Source organism: Carcharhinus amblyrhynchos, chromosome 15, assembly GCF_965287045.1.
Source record: "Carcharhinus amblyrhynchos chromosome 15, sCarAmb.v2.hapA, whole genome shotgun sequence".
NCBI lineage: Eukaryota > Metazoa > Chordata > Chondrichthyes > Carcharhiniformes > Carcharhinidae > Carcharhinus > Carcharhinus amblyrhynchos.
This window is the reverse complement of record NC_137338.1, coordinates 36,174,738-36,198,145: the sequence shown is the minus strand read 5'-3', so window position 1 is coordinate 36,198,145 and position 23,408 is coordinate 36,174,738. Positions and strand designations below refer to the sequence as shown.

General features: G+C 42.4%; 1 long non-coding RNA gene across 1 annotated transcript; it reads right to left on the bottom strand.

The window, feature by feature from the left end:
* Positions 1-1,935: 1,935 nt before the first annotated feature.
* LOC145353247 (uncharacterized) lies at positions 1,936-18,617 on the bottom strand. Its single transcript, XR_013888674.1, has 3 exons — positions 18,510-18,617; positions 6,557-6,769; positions 1,936-2,176 (listed from the first exon to the last, which is right to left on the bottom strand). It is a non-coding gene; the product is annotated as an uncharacterized LOC145353247 (long non-coding RNA).
* Positions 18,618-23,408: the final 4,791 nt, after the last annotated feature.

Genomic DNA, 23,408 nt, shown 5'->3' with positions numbered 1-23,408 from the left:
CATGCTTTGTCCTAGCTTTCAGCTTCAGCCTAGCTCCCTAAATTCCTGTTTTAAATCTCATCCCTCTTTCTACCTACATTGTTGGTACCAATGTGCACCACAACCAGCGACTGATCCTTCTCCCCCTTAAGGATCTTGAAAACGCGGTCCGAGACATCATGGACTCTTGCACCCGGGAGGCAGCATACCATCTGTGAGTCTCTTTTGCTGCCACAGAACCTCCTATCTGTCCCTCTAACCATCATGTCCCCATTTACTATTGCTCTCCTGCTCTCCTCCCTTCCCTTCTGAGGCACAGGGATGGACTCGGTGCTCGAAGTCTGGTCACTCTAGCTTACCACTGGTAGGTCATTCCCCTCAACAGAATCCAACACAGAATACCTGTTGTGAGGGGAACAACCACAGGGCATCCCCGCACTGGTTGCTTCCTCCGAGCCCCTCTCACTGTCACCCATCTATTTTCATTTTTTGGAGTCTCCAAATCCCTGAAGCTCTTACCTATGATCACCTCTGCCTCCCAAATGATGCAAAGTTCATCCAGCTCCTGCTCCAGTTCCCTGACACAGTTTTTAAGGAGCTGGAGATGGGTGCACTTCCCACAGTGAATTCAGCAGGGACACTAACAGCATCCCTCACCTCAAACATCCTGTAGGAGGAGCACTGCACTACTTTCACTGCCATTCCCTCTCGATAAAAAGAAAGATCTTGCCTGATTGCCCTCACCCCCTTAGATTAGAGAAATAGGTGGAAAAAGAAAAAAGCTTACCTGCTCTCACCCTAAGTCTTTTCTTCTAGGTTAGAAGTCTAGAGTCTCCCCCCTCCCTCCGAGTCTCAGGTTTCCTCTCTGTTCAAATTTACTGGGGGGTAAAAACCTTCCCGGGGTCACTGGGGCCTACTTCCAGTTTTATACTCCCAGTTTAGAAAAAAAACTCCAAAAAAAGTAAGGTAAAAATCCCTCTTACCTTCAAGCTCTCCGCACTGAGTCTCCACTCCAACTGCTCCTCTGGAAACAATGAGGAGCTTTTATTTTGCTTTTATTTAAGTAAAACCTGAATTTGTGGTGTAAAAAATTGAGGTTGAGTAATGGGAGAATAGTATGTCAGGGCTAAAAGGGTAGGGAATGGTGGTTGCAGGGGGAGGGGGTTAAAAATCTTTTGGGCCAGAAAAATGGAGTTGTCTTATATGTTACGTTGACTTACACACCTTGATTGATGGTAAATGCTCTTTATAACTCAAATTGTTATGTTCAATACAGGCATTAGGTGGTGCTAACCTCTTAAAGATTTTCCTATGTGGACAGTGTATGATAAATACCATTCTAAGTGACATTGGTAACAAAATTTGCTTTGGTAACAGTGCCTTGCCATTAACTCCTATATAAATTATACAGATTATATGTTATGTATATGTATAACATGCTCTTCAATCTTCAATACTTGGTGATCCCATAGTTAACAACTGTGGCAATCTATTTCCAATCAGAGTCTGTGGTTTCCTTGTCTCTGAGTTCAATGTGCCGGAATAATAAACATGATGGCATCATGTTCATTTTAATGCACACTACCGCATAGTGCATTTTAAAAAAAACTATTCCCGAGTCTATCCTGATGCCTTAATATTAAAACCAAATTCAAATCATGGTATCTGAACGAGTAACACATTTACTTCCGACAATTGCAGAGATGTCTAGTGTTTGTGAGAGGAATTAATGGGCTAACATAATGTTCAGGCCATTATACTGAATGAATTCTATGAATTAGACATTCTGAACAGGCTAATGTTATTACTGGAAAAGCAAACAAACATAAGGCAAAAATGCCTGGGTCTCTATGATACATGTTTATTGTTTGGGAGTAATGATTTCCAGAGATTTCAAGAGCGCAAACATCATGAGGCTTAATGCTTTACTTCAAAAACGTTTAGTTTGGACAGCAGTAGACGGAAGGAACAAAGGGTCCTTCCTTATTGCAGTAACCTGTTAAATAAATGAATCATTTATGCTGACAGGTTAATGTGCAAAGCAGTCGTGTTGAAAACCATATTCTGTTGAAGGAGCAATGGACCTCACAATGCAGTCGAGGGGTTTGTTAGTTGTCAGGCCACAATGTGTATTTTAATGCAGTCAACACCTCCAGCCACTTGATGCATGTCAGTCACCTCCTGCAATCCTTCATATCTGCAGGAAACATAACAGACCGGCTTGCTATTATTTCTTGACACTAGAGAGTGCTCTGACATATTAAATTGCTGATTTGTGAGCTATATTTGCAAAGTCACCTCTGGTATCTAAAAAGCCACAGAAAAAAGAGGAAGTGTCCTTTAACAATTCAGTTGAAAACAATACTCTAGTATCAGGAAGTGACAGTCAATTCTTTCAAATTCTGTCTGAATATCAAAACTAAAAAATTACAAGCTAAACTACAGTGAACATTTACACAAATTTTCAGTTTAGAATCTGTGACCAGTTAACAAACTCTTTTAAGTAGTTGCATAAATTTTTTAAACCGACGCTGTATCATTTCAATTATTTCTGTCAGTTGGAACCCTGTCAAATCCTGGATGGACCTCTCTCTCTGTTTGTCTCCTTCCATTGGGAAAGATAAGAGTTGTGAACTGTCCTGAATAGCAACACTTCCATGATACAATGGAGAGCAGCTCCTGACCAATGTGGCCCCTTGAGCCTGACTAGTGTGGCAAGGATAATTGATGTAGCCTAGAAAGATCAAGATGAAAATAACTGAAAGTTAATGGTGACCTCTTCTGACAGAGAGCCTACTGTTCTGTTAGAAATGGGCTGCGGATCTTCAGTCACCAGTAGATATATTGCCCCAATAGCAAGCACAAGCGAGTCAGTCAAGCCCAAATGAGGCCTTCTTGGCCTAGGTCCTGGTGAGTAGGTGTGAGCACATTGGAAACTTGACCTAAAGAACCTCCAACCTAACCTCTTTCATATCCTAATCTTCACCTTCTTCTTTCTGAGCATACAATTTGAGGGATTTTAATGGAAAATCCCATAGGTAGAATTTTGAGGATGACGCGTGATCAGCACTGAACGTACAGCTGCTGACCCTCTAAGCCCTTTTGCCACTTAACACTCAGTTGAGCATTGATTGGCAGTGGGTGAGACTTCCATCCACCCCTCAGAAGGAATTCCCACCGGGGAGAGCTGTTGGTCAATCTGATTGGCCAACAGCCCTTCAACCTGGCCAGGCACAGCACTGCAGTGGCTAGAAGCAGTATTGCAGCACTCTGCCTGGGACAAAGTCACTAGAACTTTAAAAAGGTAAGTTCCCAGGACACGAGGGTAGGGGTATGCCCAGGAGGGTTGGGAGGGCAAGGGGTGGTCATAGCATTTGGCGGGGGGGCAGACCAAGGGGAGAGGGGGGTCATGGAGTTCCAACATTTGGGGGCGGGTGCCCCAACTCTGAAGGGGCCTTCAGAATGAGGCATCCCCTCCACTTCACTCCCACAATGGGGAAAGGTGCAAATTTCATCGTAAGAGGATCCTACACTGGGTTGAGCAGTATGAAGCTATTATCTCAACAGGAATTGTTACTCGCTGTCTATGTCAGAAGACAGGATTGGATGGGGAAAGTTGCAACAACATGAGTTACACAGTTCACAAGATGGGCAAGCAAAAAATATAAAAAAGCTACACTTTCATTGGAGAATAGAAGACGTAGTCCCACGGGCTGAGTAGGAGGCAGAAGCTTAAAGACAGCTGCTATAAAAAAAAACTATAGAAAAAAAGCTAGGTAGTTCAGATGAAAATGTATAAAGTTAAATATCGAAAGTTACAGAATACCGTTAAAAAGAGGGAAAAAATTCCTGCAGAATTACACTCATTCTGAAGATAATCATTCATAGCATTTTGGAAATGCTGAAATGCACTCTAAACCGAAGGGAAGTGGATTCAAAAACTTTCATTTTAAAACAAGGAAAGAATATTTTGTCCCAAAGTAAAGCAGAGGCATAACCAAGTTCCAATCCCAGTGCAGTACAAAGATCTGGAACACTCTACACCTTCACTGATACATTTGCTGCAAAATACAAAACACCTGCAAAGCTTTTTCAAAGATCTGCCTGAGCAACAAGACCTCAGAAAAAGACAGAGAGAAGCCAACTGTATCCTAGCAGCTACAGTCTGCGTAAAAAAAATGGTTACTACACTCAGTGCTAAAGATGTAACAAAATTTAAAGTGATAACTACAAAACAAAAAATGTCTATGGACAGAATATTAAAAGAGGGATCACAAAAAGAGAGCAGCTCTCGATAAAACTCCAAACACAACAGATGGAGGGCAAGTTTCAATAAAGCACTAATGGGAACGAAAGACCCCAGAGAGAGGATAACTCCAACAAAGACAACAAGAGACCCCAGAGAGAGAGAGACAGAGCACAACTCAGCTGAGTGCAGCAAGAAACCCCAAAGAAAGGGCAATTCTGTTGAGGGCAAATACAGATCCATGAGCAAGGGCAACTCCGCCAAAGGCAACAAAGACCCCAGCAGGAGGGCAATGAGAGAATAAACAGTTAAAGAACAGTGATTGTCCTTCAAGATAAAATGCAAAATGTACGTGTGACCATTCAGCAACAAGAAGAAATGAAAACTGTTTTCAACAGCGAAGACACTTGAGGAGACTCGACTGAATTACAGATAAGCTCAAGACGAAACTAGTAAGCTTCATTAAGAAAAGGACACCCTGTTGAAAGACTTCACAAGTTATAAGGTTTAGAGGGATTTGGGCCTAATGCAGGCAAATAGGGTTAGCTTAGATAGACCTCTTGGTCGGCATGGACCAATTTGGGCTGAAGGGCCCGTCTCCATGTCATATATTCTACATAAGAACATAAGAAATAGGAGCAGGAGTAGGCCATCTAGCCCTTCGAGCCTGTCCCGCCATTCAATAAGATCACGGCTGATCTGAAGTGGATCAGTTCCACTTTCCTGCTTTCTCCCCATAGCCCTATGATCAGAAATCTATCCACCCGTGACTTAAATATATTCAACGAGGTGGTCTCCACCACTTCAATGGACAGAGAATTCCAGAGATTCACCACCCTTTGAGTGAAGAAGTTCCTCCTCACTCCGTTCTAAACTGCACCCCCCCCCCCCTTATTTTGAAACTGTACCCTCTAGTTCTGTTTTCCTTTCTAAGCGGGAAGAATCTCTTTACCTCTATCCTATCTAGCCCCTTCATTATCTTGTAAGTCTCTATGATTCTATGAATTCCTTCGGTCAAAGGTTATTCCTCTGGAAAATTGCAAAGAGAATGAGTAACGTCACTTTGAACAAACTGAAGAACCAATTGATTGAAAGGAATCAACATTGTTCAATATTCCAGGAGGAAGCCAAAAGCTATAAAAAACCAATGCCGGAGCTGAAGAAGCAGTTGACTGGAAAAAAGTAGATATGGAAAGGCAAAGCCATAGAACTTTCCAATCTGTAAACAAATAATGAAACCATGAGTAACACAATAACAGAACTGAAACAAGTTAAGACTTGGCAGAGACAGCCCTGGCCAACAGTGAGTCCAAAAGGAAGGACAAGGACGAAGAGGGAAAGAACAGACTGAAATAAGATTGGAAACTGTAAATCTAACACTGAAGCACAAGGCATTAGGGGAAGGTAAAGGCATTGGATGTCTCAGACATGCTGAAAACCATTGAGCCAAATGACAAGATTCATAAGCCTGCAAAATGATTTGCAAATGCAGCAGCAAACAAATGTTTGCCTGAAATTGTGAAACCAGTAAAAATGAAGGTTCCATTTGTGAAACGTAAACATCCACCAAGAACATGATGGACACCATGAAAAAAGAAAATTTGAGTCCACTGTAGGAATGAACAGAGTGTGTGTTTGTTCCCTTGGAAGGAATATCGCAACCCAGAGTGTCCAAGAAAAGAAGACACATTGTTAATAAAGAGAAACGCAACACAAAGAAACGCAAGTCAAAAAAAAAAGCAAATCAAATGGAGTTGGCAAAGTAACAGACAAGCAGAATACTGCTGCCATTCCTTCAAACTAACAGACCAAGATGTGGAAGAATTGACATGACTCAAGATTGCTTGAATTTATAAAATCAGAGACTTGAGATGAGGGAGCAGGGTTAGCAAGTAAAAATTGTATTGTAATACTCTGCAGAAGGGAGGAGAGTCTTCTTTATGTGCCTGTATGCAATTGTAATAGAAAGGTGCTCAGCAAAATAAGGGTTAATGTGGGATGGAGTATAGCACCAGCCATGGTATGATTTATAGAGTTACATGATAAGAGATTGGGAAGAGAACAGTCTAGAAACAGAATTAAGTAAGTAAGCAGCCTGCCTGCATGGTGAACAGCATCATGCATGATAGAACCAGGAAATTATAAATAGTTAAAGACTAGCAATAAATGGCTCATGTTTAAATATACAAGTCCCAAGATCTCCTCGTTGTGACACCTCAGCAACAGTGAAACACAATATTATGACAGAACCTAGAAGAACACTTATGCTCCACCTGGCCAATTATATCTTCAAAAAGTTAAAAACGTTTATTTATATAGACCTCTTCTTACCTGGGTAATTTTTCATGCCAGCTTCTCCAGGAATGATCTGAATTGGGCTCAATTTGCTCGTCCAGGTTTAGAATAACATCAAAATCTGAAGAATACCATCTGACACCAACCTTTGCCTTGAGTGAGTCTCTCAGCTGCTTGGAGCCTATCCCAATTCCCATCCTTTCTCTTCTCATTTGATGGTGATACTTGTGCTTTTTGCGATCCAACCATCTTTGGTAGAATGAGCAGAAACACTAGTTGACCTTTGATCTTGGGCTTAGGTACACTGAGGTCACTTCTCTGTCTCATACATTTAAAGACAAACATTTCTCCTTTTTTTTTACAGGCACAGGACATGGCAACATAAATTCTAGCGAAACACAGCAGCATGAAAAATTGACAATTGTGCAAAATGTCAACTTTTCATGCTGCTGGATGTAATCAAAGGTTTAGCAAATGTTTTCATAAAGATCATTGCCCCTTTTTATTGTTATCTGGTTACTTTTTGTTCCATATTCTAGCAAAAAGTATTCAATGTTTTTAGTAGTTCTGCCAATATTTTATTACAAGGCAAGTGTACGTGTGCCAATAGCTGCAGAATTTGCTCAGCGAAAGAGAAGTAACTTCACCACAGTGATAGAGGCCCAGGTGTAATCTGCCTATGTCCAGTACTGGAACTGGCAAAACGTATTTTTCCATTTTTATTCACTAATGCCTACGTAGGATTCAAGGAAGGTTTTGGTTCCAGCTGGCTGCTGTGTGTTCTAACCACATATCAGTCACATTCCGATCTCCTTTATATGTTTCCTATCTTCTCTATTGGCTTTTTGACATGGTTCCAAATTCATGAGGCCCAGGGTTTAGGGAGTGCAGAGGAGGTTTACTAGGCTGATACCGGAGTTGAGGGGGTTGAGCTATGAGGAGAGGCTGAATAAACTAGGCTTGTACTCGTTAGAGTTTAGAAGAATGAGGGGAGATCTCATTGAGACATATAAGATGATGAATGGGATGGATAGGATAGAGGTGGAGAGACTCCTCCCGCTCAGAAAGGATAGTAGGACTAGGGGGCACAGCCTCAAGATAAAGGGGGGGGCGGTTTAGAACGGAGTTGAGGAGGAACTTCTTCACTCAAAGGGTGGTGAATCTCTGGAATTCTCTGCCCGTTGAAGTGGTGGAGGCTGCCTCGCTAAATATTTTTAAGACGCGGGTTGATGGGTTTTTGATAGGCGAGGGAATTAAGGGTTATGGGGAGAGGGCGGGAATGTGGAACTGAGCCACGACGGATCAGCCGTGATCTTATTGAATGGCGGGGCAGGCTCGAAGGGCTACATGGCCTACTCCTGCTCCTATTTCTTATGTTCTTATGTTTACTTGGCAACAGCTTTAGATGTAACTATTAGCAAAATTCCTGAATGTATTAGTGTCCTTACATGTAAAGGATGAATGGATTGTGCTCCCATTGATCAATATAAACAACCTGAAAATAATAAAATGTGTCGTGTCCAGCATGATCCCTGTATGTATTATAACTATTCAGTTTGTTCATTTTTGTCCCCCTCATCTGCCATGGGTTGTGCTTTTCTCGTCTTTAATGAGTCTCTTAGTTATTTTTATTGTTGTTATTTTCCGATAAAATTGCTCAAGAAACATTCTTCCTCTTTCAGCATTCTGACCAATTATATTCCAGCAACAAGAATATTCTGTGAGAAATCGCCTCCTGCATTGTGATAGCTCACTCGCTATAAAATGTCAGATAACGAATTCATAAGTTCACAAAATGTAGATAAACCCTGTTCCAATAATCAAACCTTCCCTTCCACATAATGCATAACGCCTCCCTGAACCTTTGAACATCCTGAACATGCTTAACGCTACCACCAGATTTCATGATTCTATGCCACCAACTGTCTGCACATGTTAGGAAGCCAGAGCTAATGGCCCCTTTGAAATTAAAAAAAATCCGTGTAGGTGTAAATAACAATTGCCAGAACATTCCTCTTCCGGCATATCTATGAAAAAATTGGCTTATTTTCCATTAGAAAGCAATGTCTCCAATGTACATCCCACTTTTAGTGAGCATCCATATTTAATGAACAAACTTACATCTTTATTTCAGCAACACGGAACAGTGGGGAGAAAAACTAAACTGAGAGATAGGTACTGTATTGTTGAGGAGGGAAGGAATAGGGAATGAAGCTCTCCTGAAGATAAGAAAATAGAGAAGGAGAGATTTTCTGCTAAGTGGAGGGTAAGGAGAGGAATTAGATTGAAAGAGGGCATCAATAGAACAAATAACAAAGAATAGTATAGCACAGGAACATGTCTCTCTAGCGTAATATTTTCTTGTCTCTATGTGGTCCATATCCCTCCATTCCCTGCCTATTCATGTATCTATTCAGATGCCTCATGAACATTGTCATAGAATCTGTTTCCGCCACCTCTTTTGGCAGCATATCCCAGGCATTCGCCACTCTCTGTGTGAAAAACATGCCCCTTACATCTCCATTAAACTTTTCCCCTCTCACATTCAAACTATGCCTCCAAGTAATTGATCCTTCGACTAGAGGAAAAAGACTCTGACTACTCATTCTATCCAAGCCTGTCATAGTCTTGTAAACCCCTTATCAGGTCCCCCTTCATCCTCCGATGTCCAATGAAAATAATCCAAGTTTGTTTAACCTCTCTTCATTATCCATATCCTCCAAACCAGGCAACATCCTGGTAAATCTCTTCTGCACGCTTTCCAACGCATCAACCTCCTTCCGGGGTAGTGTGGCAAACAGAATTGTACACAATATTCCAAATGCAGCCTAACTAAAGTCTTATACAGCTGCAGCATGATTTTCCAATTCCTATACTCAGTGCCCCGGCCAATGAAGGCCAGAATGCCATATGCCTTCTTGACTGCCTTGACCACCTGAATTGCCACCTTCAGAGAACTGTAGATCTGCATGCCTAGATCTGTCTGTATGCTAATATTTCTAAGGGCTCTACTATTTATTGTATACTTCTGCAGCAGACTTCCAAATTGCATCACCTCACATTTATCTGGATTAAATTGCATTTGCCATCTTTCGATCCAGGTCTCCAGCCAATTTATATCCTGCTGTATCCTCTGACAATCCTCCTCACTATCTGCTACTTCCCCAATTTTTGTATCACCTGCAAATTTACTAATCAGACTACATACATTTTCCTCCAAATCATTTTCTACATTACAAACAACAGAGGTTCTAGCACTGATCCTTGTGGAACACTGCTTGTCACAGACCTCCAGTTAGAAAAGTACCCTTCCATTACTACTCTCTGCTTTCTATATCTAAGCCAATTTTGTATCCATCTTATTAGAACATAAGAACGTAAGAAATAGGAGCAGGAGTAGGCCATGTAGCCCTTCGAGCCTGCCCCGCCATTCAATAAGATCATGGCTGATCTGTCGTGGCTCAGTTCCACATTCCCGCCCTCTCCCCATAACCCTTAATCCCCTCACTTATCAAAAACCCATCAACCCGCGTCTTAAAAATATTTAACGAGGCAGCCTCCACCACCTCAACGGGCAGAGAATTCCAGAGATTCACCACCCTTTGAGTGAAGAAGTTCCTCCTCAACTCCGTTCTAAACTGCCCCCCCTTTATCTTGAGGCTGTGCCCCCTAGTCCTACTGTCCTTTCTGAGCGGGAAGAGTCTCTCCACCTCTATCCTATCCATCCCATTCATCATCTTATATGTCTCAATGAGATCTCCCCTCTTTCTTCTAAACTCTAACAAGTACAAGCCTAGTTCATTCAGCCTCTCCTCATAGCTCAACCCCCTTAACTCTGGTATCAGCCTAGTAAACCTCCTCTGCACTCCCTCCAAGGCCAAATTATCCTTGCGTAAGTACGGCGCCCAAAACTGCACACAGTACTCCAGCTGCGGCCTCACCAATGCCCTATACAGCCGCAGCAAGACCTCCCTACTTTTATATTCAATCCCCCTCGCTATGAAGGCCAGCATCCCATTAGCCTTCCTGACCACCTGCTGCACCTGCAAGCTGGGTTTTTGCGACTCATGCACAAGGACCCCGAGGTCCCTCTGCACCGTCGCCTCCTGCAGTTTTTCACCATGTAAGTAATAGTCCTTCCTACCATTATTCCTACCAAAGTGGACCACCTCGCACTTACCAACATTAAATTCCATTTGCCATTTCCTGGCCCATTCGCCCAGCCTACCTAGATCCTTCTGCAGACTCTCCACACCCTCCGCACAATTTGCCGTTCCACCAATCTTGGTGTCATCAGCAAATTTCAACACCATACACACGGTTCCCTCCTCCAGATCATCTATATATATATGGTAAATAGCCGAGGCCCCAGCACCGACCCCTGGGGCACTCCACTAGTCACCAACCGCCAATCCGAGTAGCACCCATTAACCCCCACTCTCTGCCTCCTATTTGACAACCAATCCTCTATCCACGCTAACACCCTACCCCCAACTCCATGCCCCCTTACCTTCTGCAATAACCTCTTGTGAGGCACCTTGTCAAACGCCTTCTGAAAATCAAGAAAGACCACATCCACCGGCTCTCCTCTATCCACCGCCCTAGACACATCCTCATAGAACTCCAATAAATTTGTCAGACACGACTTCCCCTTAACGAAACCGTGCTGCGTCTGGTCTATCAACCAATTCCCCTCAAGATGCCTCGCTATTTCCTCCTTGATGACGGATTCGAACATTTTACCTACAACAGACGTTATATTAACCGGCCTATAATTCCCTGCCTTTTGCCTGGCACCCTTCTTAAACAACAGCGTAACATTAGCCGCTTTCCAATCTTCCGGCACTTCCCTGGAATCCAGCGACGTTTGGAAAATAACCACCAAGGCATCCACTATCACCTCCGCCATTTCTTTCAGAACCCTCGGATGCATTTCATCCGGTCCTGGGGACTTGTCCACAATCAGTCCCTCCAGTCTGTTGAGCACCGCCTCTCTAGTAACAATAATGTCATTGAGACCCTCCAGTCCCACCACCTTTCCATCGCTAACACCCGGCAAATTATTAGCTTATCTTGGATCCCATATAACTTCACCTTCTGTATCAGCCATGGGGAACCTTACTGAAGGCTTTACTAACGTCCATGTATACAACATCCACTGCCCCGCCTAAGACAATTTTTCTTGTCACTTCCTCAAAGAACTCAATCAAGTTTGTGAGACATGACCTCCCCTTCACAAAACCATGCTGCCTATTGCTATTAAGCCTATTCTCTTCCAGATGTGAGTACATCCTGTCCCTAAGAATCTCCTCCAATAATTTCCCCACCACTGATGTAAGGCTCTCAGGCCTTTCTACAATAATTTCCTGCATTGTCTCTTCTGCCCTTCTTAAACAATATTACTTACTCTCCAATCCTCTGATACTTCACCCCTGGCTAAAGAAGATATAAAGGTTTTGGCCAACACCTCAGCAATTTCTTCCCTCGCCTCTCTCAGTATTCTGAGATAAACCCTATCTGGCCCTAAGGACTTGTCCACCTTAATATTTTTCGAAACCGCTAATACCTCCTCCCTTTTTATCTCAACCTGTCCTAGAATGTCAAGATCTTCCTTTCTACACTCATCAGCCACCACATCCTTCTCCTTTTGAATACTGATGCAAAATACTCGTTAAGGACCTCAACCACTTCATCTAGCTCTACACACAAATCCCATCCATTGTCTTTGAATGGACCTACTCTTTCCTTAGCTATCCGCCTCTTCCTTATATATGCATAAAGAGCCTTGGATTCTCCTCAATCCTGCCTGCATTTCATGTCCCTTTTTTGCCTTCCTAAGTCCCTGTTTAAGCTCTTTCCTGTTATCTTTGTATTCCTCAAGAGTCTTATCTGTTTTCAATTTTCTGAAATTTATAAATGCCTCCTTCTTCTTTTTCACAATCTCTCTGGTATCCAGGGTTCCTGAATCTTGCCATATTTATCCTTCATTTTTAGAGGCACATACTTGTCCTGAATTGTTAACAACTGACTTTTAAAAGACTCCCACATATTGAACATAAGAACATAAGAAATAGGAGCAGGAGTAGGCCATCTAGCCCTTCGAGCCTGCCCTGCCATTCAATAAGATCATGGCTGATCTGTCGTGGCTCAGTTCCACATTCCCGCCCTCTCCCCATAACCCTTAATCCCCTCGCTTATCAAAAACCCATCAACCCGCATCTTAAAAATATTTAGCGAGGCAGCCTCCACCACTTCAACGGGCAGAGAATTCCAGAGATTCACCACCCTTTGAGTGAAGAAGTTCCTCCTCAACTCCGTTCTAAACCACCCCCCCTTTATCTTGAGGCTGTGCCCCCTAGTCCTATTATCCTTTCTGAGCGGGAAGAGTCTCTCCACCTCTATCCTATCCATCCCATTCATCATCTTATATGCCTCAATGAGATCTCCCCTCATTCTTCTAAACTCTAACGAGTACAAGCCTAGTTTATTCAGGATTTGGATTTACCCTCAAACAGCCACCCCCCAATCTACATTCCTTTGTTCTTCCTAATACTGTCATTGTTAGCCTGCCTCCAGTTTATTACTTTCACTCTGGGACTCCTTCTACCCTTTTCTACAAGTATCTTGAAACTTATAGAATTGTGATCACTGTTCCCAAAATAGTCCCCCACTGAGACATCAATCACCTGTTCAGGCTCTTTCCCAGAACCAGGTCTAAGGTAGCCCCTTCTTCAGTTGGACTATCTATATATTACCTCAAGAAGCGCTCTAGGGCACAATGAACAAACCCTGTCCCATCCAAGCTCCTGACACTAAAGGAATTCCAATCTATGTTGGGGAAGTTAAAATCGCCCATCACAACAACCCTGTTGTTTTTACATATTACCATAATCTGCTGACATATCAGTTCCTCCACTTCATGCTGGCTGTTGGGAGGTTTGTAATACAAACCCAACATGTGTGATTGTACCGCTCCTGTTCCTGAGTTCTGCCCATATGGCCTCACTACATGACCCCACCAAGGTGTCCTCCCTCTGTATAGCTGTGACATTCTTTCTAATCAGTAAAGCCACACCCACCTCTTTTATCATCCTCTCCATCTCGCCTGAAGCATCTAAATCCTGCAATGCTAAACTGCCAGTCCTGCCTTTTCATCCAAGTCTCCATAATTGCCACAACATGATAGTTCCATGTGGTAATCCAAGCGTTAAGTTCATCTATCTTACCTGTCATGCTCCTTGTGTTAAAGCAAGCACACCTTAAACCATTTGTCCTGTCATGTTTTTGAACACTGTCCCTCTGTTTTATATCTGTGAGCCTTACTGGACCCATTCATTGAGTTCTCCACAGTCTCTTTATTCTGTACTGTGGCCCTTTTGGATTTTTGTCTTTGGTTTCTCTGCCTTCCACTTTTTCCATTACTGTGCTTTGTTTCTGTCCCCACTTTACTTCCCTCTGAATTCCTGCATTGATTTCCATCCCCCTGCCACATTAGTTTAAACCTTACCCAACAGCACTAGCAATTACTCCCTCAGGACATTGGTTCCAGTCCTGCCCAGGTGCAGATCATTCGATTTGTAATGGCCCCACCTCGTCCCGAACTGGTTTCCAATGTCTCAGGAATTTGAATCCCTCCCTCTTGCACCATCACTCAAGCCACATATTCATCTTAGCTATCCTGACATTTCTATTCTAACTAGCAGAAAGTACTTTGACTAGTAGAAAGAGAGAGTGAAACTGTTAGCCTACTGAAAAGGAGAAAGATCTTATTATTGAAGGCAAAAGGGACAACTCATACTGTGCGGGGTAGACAAAAAAAAGTTAAAGTTTATTTATTAGTCGCAAGTAGACTTACATTAACACGACAATGAAGTTACTGTGAAAATCCCCTAGTCAGGTACACTGAGGGAGATATTAGTATGGCCTATGAACCTATCCAGCACATATTTTGGACTGTGGGAGGAAACCGAAGCACCTGAAGGAAACCCACGCTGACACAGGGAGTATGTGCAGATTCTGCACAGACAGTGACCCAAGCCAGGAATCGAACCCAGGTCCCTGACGCTGTGAAGAAGCAATGCTAACCATTGTGCCACCATGCCACCCTAGAGATAAACATCTTTTTGCAAGGATGGAACCATTTGAGAGGAAGAAATTTGTTCAGGAAGAGGAGAAAGTCTGTCCTGTGGCAATGGAAAGTAAGTGAGTCACTTGGTTGAATGGTGACAAGGAAGAGCAAAGGAGCAAAACATTGGGGTGGAGCAGGGGGATCAGTGGATCCTCCGGGAGAACAAGAGATGGTTGTTGTCAGGTCTTATTGGGTTCATGCAAGGCAATATCATATACCTTGACCTAAAAGCAGAACATGCTGAGGAAAACGCAACAGGTCAGGCATCATCTGTGCAGAGAGAAATTGAATTCATAGGAGATCTTCTAGAACTCCACGAGAGATGGGTGAGGATTGGGATAAAGAAACTGTGAGTTATGAACCCAACACACCGCTTATACACATCAAATGCTGTTTTTACAGTGGTGGGTTGTGAAACATATGTCCGAAAGGTAGAACAACTCATTTTAATATTTGAATCTGGCTCTCACAGTGTGGTTGGGAACCTAATGTGTATTTAACACTGGCAGGCCGGATCTTGCAAGTCCTTGCAATCTTGGTTGATTGCCATAGTCTGGACTCAGCTGTGATCTTCTACCACAGACCTTCCTGCCTATCAGCTGGTCAGCCTGCCAATCTGCCAGGCTGCTGGGTGGGGAATGGAATTTAAAAAATGATACCGAGATCCTGTCCAGGATCTCCAGGTTCCTTCTGCTGATCCTGCAAAAATATTCAGCCTGTTACCTCCCCGCCTCCCCGTCAATGAGGTCAATGCTTCAAGTCATGACCTTGCACCATAACTGACTTCCTGAATAATGGCACAGAAAATCTACTTGTAATATAGACGGAGCTAAAAACAGATAACAACCATTGGCAAGTATTCAAATAATAATCTGAATTCATAGTCTGAATAACGTAATGGAGTAAAGAGCACTTACCCAACCCCAGGGTAAAGGTAACAGATTTTTCTTGTTTAATAAATCCTAGAGTGAATTGCTGTTATTGCAGTATCCCTATCAAGTTGTGTGTGGATATGTTAGAAAACTGTACCTCACCAAAATGAAATAATTTCATCGTCACCAAAAGTCAATGTTATCAGTGGGCTTTGATGGCAAGATATTAAGGACTCATGGATGTTAACAATCAGTGAGTTGTTTTCAGAAGTAATCAGGTAAATGTTTCTAGGAAAAATACATGCAGAAAAGGTGCACATAAAATCAATCCAGAGGGCATGAGGCTACCTTCAAACACAAGTCCTTTTGCTGGTAGTCAGCCTATTTTATTAACCTGTTGTCCTTTATAACCCAACCTCCACCCAAATCACACATTATGATCTTGGAGAAGTGAGCTGCTGTGTGGTTTCCAATGGCAACTGCAGTCAGCTAGCAGAGAAAAGCTCAAGATTATGGAATAGGTTGTATAGACTGTCTATTCCTGTTACTTTGTAAGTGGTGACGATTTTATTGGTGGTTCGGAATGGGATTCGCTATGCTGCTGTTTGAAACACATTGAGTTTGAGAGATTTAATTAATTGGCATTAAGATGTAGAAATGGATCTATCTTCACCATAAGTCACTTGAGATCTGGGAACGTTTGAATTGTCCAATTGTGAGCAATCCTTCTCTACTTGATTCACTGTTACGGTCCTGTGTTAACCCCATGATCTGCATGAAGAATCATTAATTAACCCCCAGTTGGGCTTGTTGAATATGAACTCCCTGGGGATGGTAATTAGCCAATCAGGCTAATATACCGAGCTTTTATACCAAGCCCTGTAAAAAGCAAGACCCTGAGAGGGTCCATTAGGCCCAGTTGAGACCTGTTGTGCTCACCATAGGCTTATGGCTATTGTTTATTTTCATTTATTTCCTGTGGCAATGGAAAGTATGTGAGTCACTTGGTTGAATGGTGACAAGGAAGAGCAAAGAAGCAAAACATTGGGGTGGAGCAGGGGGATCAGTGGATCCTCCGGGAGAATAAGAGATGGTTGTTGTCAGGTCTTAATGGGTCCATGCAAGGCAATATCATATACCCTGAGCGAAAACTCAGGTAATAAAAGCACGGTTCCTTCACAGCCAATTTCTGGAGTTATTATAAATCCCTAATCACAGCTCCACATGGAAGTAAAATTCCCTTTTCACAGCATGCCAATGGGTTACTTCCAATCCTAAACAGATCCCACATTTAAAGGATAAACATCTCATCTTGGCTTTGTTTAAAAGGTACTACTTGCCAATCATCCACAGAAGGGAAACAGATTTTGAATTAGGTACTACTTGGACGGATAATGATAATGGATAATGACAATTTTCTTCCCTTTTTTTGAGGGTGATGATTTGAATGTAGATCTCTGTTATTTGAAGCCTCCATTTCTCAGAACAGCAAACAACATCATGTAATTGATTTCTAAGGTAAGACAATGCAGGCAAAAAGATCTGCAGTAATTTAAGTATTGGATTAAAGTAGTAGTGCTGAATTAATGAAAGATAATTTGAGCTTAGCCTATTTAGGCTATTGTCTCTGGTATAATGTGTAAAATATTTGCTGTGACAAGTACCTTTACTGTGGGGTTAATTTCAATCCTGAAATACAGGTGCATAAAAATACCAGTATAGAATATGTTGTTCCCATGCTGCAATAATAGGAATAATTACGTGGTCTGAAAAGCTTACTAATGAAAGAAGGGACGCAGATCCACAGAGACAATTTTTCATATTTTGTTCAAGATTGGCTTACACTACTAGCTGTATATCATTGGATTCAGGACGCATTTCATGTTGGTTTTGTATTTTTAGAATCATAGGAGCCCTACAGTGCAGAAGGAGGCCACTCAGCCCTTAGAGTCTGTACTGACAACAATCGCACCCAGGTTACTTTCATCCCATATATTTACCCTGCCAGTCCTTCTGACACTGTGGGCCAATTTAACATGGCCAATCAATCTAACCAGCACATCTTTGCACGGTGGGAGGCAACCGGAGGAAACCCAGGCAGACACAGGGAGAACATACAAACTCCACACAGACATTGACCCAAGGCTGCTATTGAACCCGGGTCCCTGGTGCTACGGGGCAACAGCACTAACCACTTTGGCACCGGGCCACCCTAGTCATTATTCAAATGAAACTAAACAAGCAATAAATAAACCTTTCTGACGAATTGTTCAAGTAATTGCTGAGACCCTAGCAGCATGCCATGGACTACAGCATATTCCCCTTGCCTCCTTCATGTCTGTAGTTCTAATCCTGCAAGCATTCCACACCTGACTGATGTCATCTGCAATGCAGCTGTATATCTTGTGACCAACCACCGCTTCTATTAATAAAAAGCAATCTGCTTCTCAGCGACAGTGTTGTATCTTGTACGTAGATTTCGTCTCTGAAGTTTGAACAAGTATTTCGGAACACAAAAAACAATTTTCTTTTAAATATTTTTTACCCAGTAGAAATTCCAACATTCATTCTTATCATTGTCAATGGGACAGTGTCACTGTAAGCTTGGTTTATAAACAAAGAAGCAAATGATGGCACAAATCAGGCTATCTGTGATGCATTTGTTTCTGCAATTCTAGCTGGTACTGTTAAAATTCATTTTAATGTCAACAAAACTTGAAGTAGATGTTCCTTCGACATAATTAAATCTTTATACAAAAATAAGAACCAGATTCTGCACAACAACTCTTTGTGGAACGGGGAAGGTCAGAATTTGATTCTGTCAGCTTTAGTATCGTTTAACACAAGTTATTGAAATGTATTAGAACAGATAAACTAAAAGAAGTACCTGTGTTGAAATCAGGTCAGGCATAAAATTAAAATAAAAGTAAATATTGTGGACAGCATATTTCTATATATGGATAGTTGACCTTGAGTTAAATCACCTCACCTCGTGCCTTAATTGTCTTTCCGATGGTGAAATTGGAATTGTCTATTCCAATTTAGAATGTGCTGCATCAATCGTCATCATTGTAATATGTACAGGTTAATGAATATAGAAAAGAACTTTACACCCACAATATAAACATCAAAATAGAACATCCTGAAAACAAAAGAAGAAAACATCAGAGCACAAATTTTTCAATCCTCCCCCCCCCACCCCTCCTCTGTAGCAGCTGCTTCTTTTCTTGGGGTATTGGTCTATAAGTGGGACGGCACAGTGGCACAGTGGTCAGCACTGCTATCTCACAGCACCAGGGACTCGGTTTGATTCCCAGCATGGGTGACTGTCTATGTGGAGTCTGCACATTTTCCTGCATCTGGGTGGATTTCCTCTGGGTGCTCCGGTTTCTTCCCACAGTCTGAAAGACACACTGGTTAGTAGATTGGCTTTGCTACGTTCTCCCTCAGTGTACCCAAATAGGCATCCAAGAGTGGCAACTAGAGGATTTTCACAGTAACTTCATTGCAGTGTTAATGTAAGCCTACTTGTGATGCTGATAAATAAACTAAAACTAAACTGAATGCTGTTAATTCTGTGGCATATCATTCAAGTCACCATTCTGTATATGTGTATCTATGTGCCTCTAACTGTGCTGGCAGATTATGTAATCATAGGGGGAGTTGTATCACAATCTAATCCTGTTCCATAATGATCAAGTGAAGGAACATCTGAATGGCAGAATGAGACAAGTAGGCTTGTCCAGAGATCTATACTGGGTCCTTGGATTTTCACCATCTATATGAATGGCTTCAATGAAGAAATAAAAAGCTGTTTGTCAGGTCTGTTGATGATGCAATGTTATGAGGGAAGAAGTTGTACAAATGGGATCAAGAATCAAAGGGGCATCGACAGATAAGTGAGTGGATTAAATTTTTGATTTGATTTGATTTGATTTATTATTGTTACATGTATTAACATGCAGTGAAAAGTATTGTTTCTTGTGCACTATACAGACAAAACATATTGTTCATAGAGAAGGAAATGAGAGAGTGCAGAATGTGGTGTTACAGTAATAGCAAGGATGTAGAGAAAGATCAACTTAATGTAAGATAAATCTGTTCAAAAGTCTGACAGCAGCAAGGAAGAAACTGTTCTTGAGTTGGTTGGTACGTGACCTCAGACTTTTGTACCTTTTTCCTGAAGGAAGAAGGTGGAAGAGACAATGTTCGGAATGCGAGGGGTTCTTAATTATGCTAACTGTTTTGCCGAGGCAGCGAAAAGTGTAGACAGAGTCAATGGATGGGAAGCTGGTTTGCGTGATGGATTGGGCTACATTCATGACCTTTTGTAGTTCCTTGCTGTCTTGGGCAGAGCAGGAGACAAACCAAGCTGTGATACAACCAAAAAGAATGCTTTCTATGATGCATCTATAAAAATTGGTGAGAGTCGTAGCTGACATGCTGAATTTCCTTAGTGAATTATAGTAGATGGAGGAGAAATGCCCATTTTGCAGTGGAGAAAGTAAAATTGGAATATTATCTTAATTGCGAGAGACTGGGAGCTGTGGAGGAGCAAATGGATTTAGGATCCATGCTAGAAATTGCTAAAATTGTAGTACAGAGTTATAAAAGCCATCAAGAGCTCCAATAGAACGATAGTCTTTACAGTCATTTGGAGGAACAAAGAACAAAGAACAAAGAACAAAGAACAACACAGCACGGGAAACAGGCCCTTCGGCCCAACGAGCCCGCGCCGCCGTCCTACTATCTCAGTGACCTATTCATGATTTTAGTCTACGCCTAACGTGCGAGGATCAGGGAGGTCCAATTTAGGGACAATTTTAGTACCCAATCAATCAGCCTAAAAGCACATCTTTGGGGGATGTGGGAGGAAACCGGAGCACCCGGAGGAAACCCACGCAACCACGGGGAGAACGTGCAAACTCCCACAGACACAGGCCCAAATCCATGTGTCCGCACAGCAACAGAGATAGTCTCTGAGCTGTCATGTTGCCCTCGAGATGGTCCAGTTTAAGCACACTAACGACATGAAGCAATAGGCAACTCCCGAAGCAACATCCAAGAGCAGCCCACTACAACCTGCCGCCTGCATGCCCCTTGCTGGACTTAAATGCCTGTGGAGACAAAAAAATTCATTATTAAACAGGCAAAGACTAACATTCCTGAGGCAAAACGTATTCCCAAGCCTACAATGTTCAGTAAGGCCTACTATATCCCCCTATATGTAGCCCGCTCATATGGCTGTCCAAGTGACTCTTAAACAACCCTAGCGTGCCTGCTTCCACCACCTTACTCGGCAGTGCATTCCACACCCCCACTACCCTTTGCGTGAAAAACTGCCCTCTAATATTTGTCTTATACCTAGCCCCCCTCACCCTAAGCCCGTGACCCCTCGTTCTATCCATTTCTTGTAGCGGAAAAAGCTTACCACCATTTACTCTATCTATCCCCTTCATAATCTTATAAACCTCTATTAGATCCCCCCTCAGCCGACGTCTCTCAAGGGAAAACAGCCCAAGTTCATCCAATCTTTCCTCGTAAGACAGCCCTTCGATACCAGGCAACATCCTGGTAAATCTCCTCTGCACTCTCTCCAGGATCTCTACATCCTTCCGGTAGTACGGCGACCAGAACTGGACGCAGTACTCCAAGTGAGGCCTAACCAACGTTCTATACAACTGCAACATCAAACTCCTACTCTTATATTCTATACCTCTTCCTATGAAGGCTAACATACCATACGCTTTCCTCATCACATTCTGCACCTGTACCGACACCTTCAGGGACTTATGCACTTGCACCCCCAGGTCTCTCTGCGTATCTATACTCCGGATAGTTCTACCTTTTATCGTATAACTCCCCTCCACATTATTCCGGCCAAAGTGCATCACCTCGCATTTCTCCGGATTAAATTCCATTTGCCATCTATCTGCCCAATCTACCAGCCTGTCTATGTCCTGTTGCATTGCCAGGCACTGCTCCTCAGTACCCACCAATCCAACCATCTTGGTGTCATCAGCAAATTTGCTGATCACACCACCTACCCCCTCTTCCAAGTCATTAATATATACCACAAATAGAAGAGGTCCAAGTACCGAGCCCTGCGGCACACCACTGGTGACAGGCCTCCAATTGGAAAAGGAGCCTTCCACTACTACTCGCTGTCTCCTCCTCCCAAGCCAGTTCTCCACCCATCTACATACCTGGCCTTGTATCCCATGAGCCTTCACCTTTTCTATCAGCCTACCATGAGGGACCTTGTCAAACGCCTTACTGAAATCCATATAGACAACATCAACGGCTTGTCCTTCGTCAACCGTTTTTGTCACTTTTTTTTTAAATAATTTAATCCAGAATAGCCTATTTGGCTGCTTAACATACTGCTCCAGAAACCCATTTTCTGAGACACTCAGGAAATCTCCTCCAAGGCATGGAGTTGCTAGCATTCATTTGGTTAACTCAGTACAAATTGAAGTTGCATTATTGTTGTCTTGAGTATTGCTGAAAAAAGACATCTTGTCGAAACTTTATGCCTTTGACTCATCAGGACTATTGCAAGAATTTTAATGTAAGGAGAAACAACAACTTTATACTGTATGTAAACAGGGTGCTGACTGGTTGGCAAGTAGACTCTGATTTGTAGTGGCATTGCCATGGAGCATGTACTGGTTAACAATGACTGATAGTCAAGCATTGTTTAAAAACTTGAACCAGGCAGTTTGACTCTTGTTGGACTGGCATTGCTTTGAGAGTGAATGAGTGAATGGTTATCACTTATTTCTTCTCGTAAAATATAAACTTGTTGTTTTGCCTAACACTGGTATTCTTGCAATTGCCCTGATGAGTGCACAATGCAAAGCTTCGAAGAAATGTCTTTTTCTAGCAGTAGAGTGGAACTTTCTGGCCATTCCCGATGGCAGGATTTTCTGGTCTTGCTGACGGTGGAGGATATGAACAATAAGAAACCCTGCTGATAGCGGCTGACCTAGAAAATTCCACCACAGGCCAATGGGCTCCAGCGCAAAACACATACAGGGGTGTGGGCGGGGTGCAGGAGTGGAAAATCTGTTCCATAGTCTTTATCTTAAGGCCACTGGAATACAAAAGTGAGGACATAGTTCTGCATTTGTATAGAGTTGTAAATAAGCTCTATTTGAAGAACTGGGTTCGGTTTCAGGCATCCAATCACAGGAAAGATATTCTGGCATTGAAGGTTCACCAAGATAATGCTAAAGCCTAAAAGGAATCATTAGAATGACATCAGAGCTTAAAAAGTAAAGTTACAAGGACAGGTAGTACCAAGTTTGCTTGTGTTCTCTTGAGCTTAGAGGATTAATAGTTTGGTTTGATGAGATCACTTGGCTAGATGGCAAGATTATGAAGCAGAATGATGTCAATGGTCAATTCTGTACTGAGGCTCATGGAGGTCTGCCTCCTTTCCTTGCTCCATACTTGATGTGGATGGTGCCCGTCAAGCTTTATAACCACTTGTCTCTTTCTCTCTCTCTAAAATAGAGAGAGGTTTATGAGCCCTTGTGCATTATGGCTAATTACACTTTCAATTAGAGGGTTGCTGGGTGATCTAATTGAGTTGTTTGAAATGATGAAAGGATTTGATAGGTCAGATACAGAGAAACAATTCCCTCTTGTCCAGAACGAGCTGACATCATTTTATCATTGGAGCTAGGTTATTTATGTGAAATCGGAAAGCACATTTTGACATAAATTCAGTAGAATTGACCAGAAATTGAGGTGATGAACTGTCACTTCTACAATTTCCTGGTGACATTTACCTCTGGCGGTATAAATTAGACAGTTTCAATACGGAAATTAGCTCGAAATGACATAGTGTCATCCTTCCATCAATTTGCCAATGTTCCTGCCG